Source organism: Hordeum vulgare, chromosome 6H (assembly GCF_904849725.1).
Source record: "Hordeum vulgare subsp. vulgare chromosome 6H, MorexV3_pseudomolecules_assembly, whole genome shotgun sequence".
Taxonomy (NCBI): Eukaryota; Viridiplantae; Streptophyta; class Magnoliopsida; order Poales; family Poaceae; genus Hordeum; species Hordeum vulgare.
The window spans coordinates 417,628,815-417,636,644 of record NC_058523.1 but is presented as its reverse complement, the minus strand read 5'-3'; positions in this window follow the sequence as shown (position 1 = coordinate 417,636,644).

Genomic DNA, 7,830 nt, shown 5'->3' with positions numbered 1-7,830 from the left:
GTAATTTGGGTTCGGGTATTTTTTTAACAGAAATAATTTTGGTTCCCATTTTCAAATACCCGAATTACCCATAAACCAAACTACCCGAATCAAAATAACCAAAATACCTGAATGCCCAGGCTGACCCACCGCATAGAGCTCAACGAAGTGCGTCAATCCAGCAATACATGGGACCGGCCAGCAACCAGCCACCATTGTCTTACCTGCTGTAAGCACACACTCAATTTTGTTTCAGATGGAATGCATTCAGCATACATGTTGGAAGATAACTGCTCCAAGGCACTCATTACTGAACAATCACGCCCACAATAAGGACATGGACAACTTCGTCACAGGGGTAATCAACTTCATCTTTACTAATATGAGCCACCTACATTACCGTGATCTCACCACTTGCTTGATCCAGTATACCGACAGTGACTCTCCAACCATATGGTCGTTAAACTGCATGGAATTCCTGTTTTCGGAATACTTGCCCAAATAATGTCTCCATTGTCAGCTCAGCCATAACTTTAGAATATGAGCTGCTACAATTCTCCTTCCCCTCACACCACATATCTTTACACAATGCAATAAAAGAGTGTATGACACTCTCATGCCTTGTTTTGAAATCGATTGAGTAAAAGATGGCACCTTGATGTGTGCACTTGCCATAGAGGTGCATTCAGTATTTACCTACAATTGATCGCATATACTAAATTAAAATGCAATGATCACATCACAGACTATAGTTTGTTTCTTAATATATGCACACTGTACACCCGCTTTCCCAAATAGTCTTTACCATATCACCATATATCCAACCTTAGGTGCAACAGGCAACCTACAATTAGACCAATAGTTCAGTAAGAGAAGATGAAGTTTAAAAAAAACTTGCAGTGAACATAGAAAAAATCGATGCTCGAGTGACTACCAATATCATCTAAAAATATGCAATATAATAGTAAGAGGTCAAGCCAGTCAAGTGAAAGACGTTTGCAACTACACAATGACACATTAGCAAACTTGAGAGCCACATAATTATAATTAGTATGGTTTTCAGGCCAACACATAAGAAACTACATGACTATCACGAAGTGAGGAGTCGTGGCTCCAAGAACTGGAATTAGACACATTGTACATCATCAATCATTAGGAGATGGATCCAATAGAATCTTGTCTCCTGGTCTGCAAGCCGAAAAAAAGCAGGAAGACTATCCGCATATATGCAGCTCACCCTGGGCGTTTGGGTACCCGAACCCACTACCCGAACCTGAACCGAACCGAATTAACAGAATTGTCGGGTAATTCGGGTATCAGGTAAGGGTTCGGTTCTCATTTCTTGACTATTCAGCTTTCGGGTTAGAGTTCGGGTTCTAGTGTGGAAAACCCGAAATATACATACTACCCAAATTATTCATACTATCCAAAAAAATTATGCTATTATTACACTAACTTGTTATCCATACTAACTAAAATACTCATATTATCAAAAATACCCATACTATCCGAGTTATTCATATCAAAAGTTGATGTATGCTTAGAATACTTTGGGTATTTTGAGTACCCGAATTACCCGAATCGAAATTTTGGGTAATTTGGGTTCGGGTATTTTTTTTAACAGAAATAATTTTGGTTCCCATTTTCAAATACCCAAATTACCCATAAACCGAACTACCCAAACCGAAATAACCAAAATATCCGAAATCGAACTATCCGAACCGAAATAACCAAAATACCCGAATGCCAGGCTAATATGCAGCAAGAATACCATGCCAATGGTAGTACATGATTAAGCGCATTGTAAATAATGGGGCGACCTCACCTCAAGTAGACCGCGCTAGAAACAATACGGCAGTTGCGGTGGCACTTGTTGAGCTTTACGTCGAGCCTTCGAGGCGTTCTAGAAGTGATGGCCCACGTGATTCGCCCTTGCAAGAAAATAGGGAGAGGCCATTACCAAACTCGGTACGTACTTTCATTTTCTATGTTACCTAGCAAATATTATTGCACATATGTTCCACTTGTAAAATTACCATCTGGGCGATTGACGTGTTATGTCGGCTTGACTTTTTTTTTTTTTAGGAACTATGTCGGCTTGACTATTGATTTATTTTCTTTCCTTATTTTCATCTATGAACCTGGTGGCCAGCGGCAAGTGAAGGCAAGAAAGAAGGTGCCAATGGATTTAATTAGGTGAAGATGATTAGGCTGTAGTACACACCGAGTGCATCCATAGAGTCTACATTGAAATGCTACATAAGGAGAGACTGGGCATAGTCTTGATATAGTTCTGTTAAAAGATATTGTATTGAGTTTCTCGTTTGGACATATTTATGATTGTTTTCTTCTAACTGCATCATAATATGTACTTTTGTTGACTGTTTGAGATAAGATGATGGCTATGCATGTGAGCAATCTAGTTTTTTACTTCCAGAAAATGCACACCAACAAAATCTGGAATGTCTTCTTGTGTCTCATCTTTTTGGCTTCAGTTGTATGATTAGCATTTGGCTTCAAACCAACTAAACTATAAAGTTTCCTTTTTCTTGTCCACTCTTCAGTTGCTAAATTATGATTCATAAAGTTATAGTGCATTTTGGAAAGGATATATTGATTTTATTACAGGGTTGACGATATATATATGGATATTATACTGACTGATAGTGCATGATTCATTTGAGCTCATTTTGGCAGTTTTGGATTTCCTTTGACTAATTCAGTGCAGCTTCCTTCATGACGTATGCCACATGCTAATATGAACTTTTCTTTAGTATTACATTGGATAGATCTTCATGAAGATCATGAAGAACATGGTATTGAAGATCAAAGAGAGAGAAGAAGCCATCTAGCTACTAGCTATGGACCCGTAGGTCTGTAGTGAACTACTCACACACCATCGTAGGGGCAATGGAGTTGATGTAGATGCCCTCCATGATCAATTCCCTCTCCGACAGATTACCGGAAAAGGCTCTCACATTGGATCTCTCGGGAACATAGGCTCTTGGCGGCGTAAAAGTATTTTCGTGGCTCTTTTAGGCGATACGGGAATATTTGGGAATTTATAAGCCAAGAATTAGGGTTAGGAGACCTGCAGGGGGCCCACAAGCCAGGGAGCGCGGCCACCCCCCCCCCCCCAAGGGCGCGCCCTGCAGGCTTGTGGCCTTCGGACAGCTGCCTTGTCGCCTACTCCAAGTCTGTTGCGTGTAATCTGGTTCAAGAAAAATATTTTCGGAGATTTTATTATGTTTGGACTCCGTTTATTATTCCTTATCAGCAATATTCAAAAACGTGGAAAAAAAGAAACTGACACTGGGCTCTAGATTAATAGGTTACTCCCAAAAATAATATAAAACAACATATAAATGCATATAAAACATCCAAAACATATAATACAATAACATGAAACAATCAAAAATTATAGATACATTGGAGACATATCAAGCAACTCAACGTGTTAAAATACAGGATGGAGAGAAAACATATCCATCAGTTCTCCACTTGGCTGGAAGCCTTGTTATAATCCTATAAGGAGTATATTAGCTTTTGCTTTTCTCTTTTAGCTTTCTTAGTTTCCTTATGTTCGTGTTGTAAACCTCGTTGTTTCCCTTTCTTTCTCTTTTTACCTTTCTTTCCTCTCCCTTTCTAGTTGTTTGGGCTTACCTCAGGCCTACTAGATTGACTTTGATTCTCTGTTTAATTTTAATAAAAGTTCTAGTGGGGTTTTACCCTACTGATTATTATTTTTTAAATGTTTGGGACACATGCATGCAATGATTGTCTTTGGACACTCTCACTCGCTTGGTTATCGGCGGCAAGCTTATATATTCATGGGCTCGCGTGGACGTCCATCATTTTGACCGACAACGAGAAAGGTTACTAGGGTGGATTCTTCTTCATTGGTTCGTGTTACGTATAGTAGGTTGATCATTCCAGGCCTAATTAAGTTTGAGCGCACGCTACACGTCGTGAACATTGGCTCACTATGGTATTTTACGGTATCAAAGCATCATGCCACATCAAATTTGCGCATTGGGTATTCAAACACCACACACCATTTCCATATACATATGTTTGGGCCACATGCACAGAGTGAATTTCGTCTTTAGGGCACTCCCTCGCGAGGTTATTGGCAACAAACTAGCCCATTTTGTGGGACCGTGTTGACGTCCATCACTTTGACCAACAATGGGCGAGAGAGGTTATACGACCAAGTTGGATTTTGCTTGGTCTGTGTTACAGTACGTCTTGGTGAGATGCCCTCTCCTCCCAACATGTGTGTGGGGGTGAGGGGCTACTTCGCACTACATGCAACCTCCATGGGGTCGGGGAAGTCTAGTTAATTTGCGAGGCACATGCTCCACATCAAAGTTGTGAATGGTAGTTAAATATCACACCACACCCTTTTCATACACACACTAGGGCCACCCGCAGGTGGTTTGTATGTGGTCTCACCCATCTCGCACCACAATCACACATTTGTGGGTCGGCACACGGTCCACCTTTGTCCGGAATCGAAAGGGGGTTTGACCATGATGGACTCCTATAGGTTTTGTGTTATGGTAGGGTGAGATTTTTCAGACCTATCTATTTGGGGGCATGCATTCGTAGCTAGGATTCCCTTACCACCGACACGAAGTGGGGTTCGTAGGGGGTGGATGACTAGCAATACAATGCGCTTTGTGCGACACGTGCCACATCAAACTTATGCATTGGGTATTTGACCGTCAAACCACCCTTTTCATACATATATTTGGTCTACATGCAAGTGTGTTCGTGTTCTCACCCTTCCCAGCATTATTCTTTTCGCCAAATTTATAAACAGCAGACGAGTTGGATGCAGCAATCGTCTACAATTAGGTATCCAACTGACATGGTTCGCTTAGTCTATCGTGTGTCGCGCCCGTGCCCGTGTCACTCACATCAGCACAGTAGATTGGACTCCACGAGGATTCCCTCCCGCTATAAAAAATATCTACTACCTCGCAATCTCGAAAATATCTATTGCCTCGAAGGTTTTTATGTTTGATAGCACACGATTAGTATGTGTGGACCGTGTGCGATGTCCCTTACTCCCGCTTTGCTTCAATCCCTTGATTCAAATTTTCAGTAGCCCCGACATTTTACTCTCGCCTGCATCCCTTGCAATCTCAAAACTATCTGCTCGTTTGGAGATTTTTATATTTGATAGCACACGATTAGTATGTTTTGACCGTGTGCGATGTCTGCAACTCTCGCTCTGCTTCTATCCCTTGATCCAACTTTTTAGTAGCCCCGGCATTTTACTCCTGCCTTGTCATCCCTCGCAATCTAAAAAATATCTGCTCACCCCTGATCCAAATTTTTAGTAGCCCTCGCATTTTACTCTCGCCTAGTAAAATTTTCACTTGTCACGGTATTTTCGCGAACACCACCTTGGTGTAGGGGAATGTTGCATGGGAAACAAAAAAAAATTCTATGCACACACAAGATCTATCCATGGTTATGACCATCTACGAGAGGAGAGATCGGATCCACATACCCTTGTAGATCGCTAAGCGGAAACGTTAAGAAACGTGATTGATGTAGTCGAATGTCTTCTTGATCCAAATTGCAAACCGTCCCGCGATGCAATCATGATCTAGTGCTGAACGGACGGCACCTCCGCGTTCAACGCACGTACGGATTGATAACGTCCTCGCCTTCTTGATCCAGCAAGAGGGGCGAAGTAGTAGATGAGTCCCGACAGCACGACGGCATGGTGACGGTGGTGGTGAAGAACTATCTCCACACGGCTTCGCCAAGCACAACAGAAACTATGACGGAGGATGAACTAGAGGGGCGGGGTTGCCGGCACACGGCTTGGGGAAATCTTGATGTGTCCCGGGTGCTAGCCCTGCCCCTCTATTTATATGTTGAAAGGATCGATATGGTTGTCTAGAGGGGGGGTGAATAGACAACGACCACTTTTTAATTAATCTTAGCAAGTTAAGGTAAACACTATCCGGGTTCACAAATAATATGACAATGAGGTGAACCCTATAGAAGCTAACAACGAGAGCTATTAAGACAAGTAAGATATAGTCACAAGCATAAGCAAATACAAAGTAAAGGATAGAGATAACCACAAGTGGAACCGATGGAAACGATGATGTGTTACCGAAGTTCCTTCCCTTTGACAGGAAGTACCTCTCCGTTCGAGCGGTGTGGAGGCACAATGCTCCCCAAAAAGCCACTAAGGCCACCGTATTCTCCTCACGCCCTCGCACGATGCAAGGTACCGTGATTCCACTATAGTTGCCCTTGAAGGCGGCGACCGAACCTTTACAAACAAGGTTGGGGCAACTCCACACAAAGCTTGGAGGCTCCCAACTAAACCACGAAGCTTCACCACGATGGAATATGGCTTCGAGGTGACCTCAACCGTCTAGGATGCTCAAACACCCAAGAGTAACAAGATCCGCAAGGGATTGGTGGGGGAATCAACTTTTCTCTTGGTGGAAGTATGGATCTAGGCCTTCTCAACCAATCCCTAAAGAATCAACAAGTTTGATTGGCTAAGGAGAGAGATCGGGCACTTTTGAGCTTGGGGAGCAACAATGGAGCTTAGAGAGGTAAGAGATAGGGTTCCTCAGCTAGAAGAACCCTTTATATAGTGGGGGGGGAATCAGACCGTTTTCCCACTCTCTGCCCGAGCTCCAGCGGTACTACCGCTGAACAGGACCGGTACTACCACTGCCTGGCGGTACTACCGCTGGATGCAGCGGTACTACCGTTGGGCCTCCAGCGGTACTACCGCTGACATCAACGGTACTACCGCTGGCCCCTTGGTAGTGCACAAACACTACTACCGCCGAGAAAGTCTTTGCAAAAGGGTCCGTCCACGAACTACCGCTAGGTAGGTGGAACAAAGCACCTGGAGCGGTACTACCGCTGGCCAGGGGCGGTACTACCGCCAGCTAGCGGTACTACCGCTAGCAGTCCAGCGGTACTACCGCTCGGGACCATTTTGCAGAGATGCTAAAAACAAAGAGGCGAGGGCCGCTCCAAAGATAAAGGAAAGGGAGAATGTGACGTGTGCGTGTGTAAAGATAGATTCCACCCAAACCTTTCCACTACGGATCCCCTCTTAATAGTACGGCTTTCCTTTGACTCAAATAAAGAGAATCGTAGAGAGCACCGTGCTTCCGATCCATGAGAGAGGAGACGAGTCGTCTTGTGCCGTTCACGTGTGTTATCTGAAACCTTAACACACACAGTTAGTCCTGTACGGTACTCTCATCAATCACCAAAATCACTTAGGCATAAACTATGCCCCAACAATCTCCCCCTTTTTGGTGGATTGATGACAATACCGGTTTTGCACAGAGAATAATATGAGAACTGAAAGATAGAGATATATGACAATACGGGGCATATGACTCACAGCATATGATGGAAATAAATCTCACATAAGATCATGTCTCACAAAAGATAGCAAACTAGAAGCAAACCAAGTTCGAAGCAAACCATACGAAATAAAGCAAAGCAATGCAAAGTTCGAATATGAAAGAAAATCCTAGACTCTCTCCCCCTTTGGCACAAGACACCAAAAAGGGGCACACCTAATGCCACAGGTAACTACTCCTCGTCTTCAGGATCACCAGACTCGTCTGTCCCCTCCTGGTCGGTCTGCTCCTCCTCTTCCGCCTCATCGCCAGACCACTGGTACCCCTGAGCCTACATCCAAGTAGCCTCAGGAGTGATGTCATCCTCTGAGCCGCTGGAGATGTCCATATCCAAGGTCCTGAGAACACGCTTATGCCTCTGGCGGCTCTGCTTCTGAGCCACGTGTGTCTGGTACTGACCCTTGGCCTGCATACAGAAAAGTGT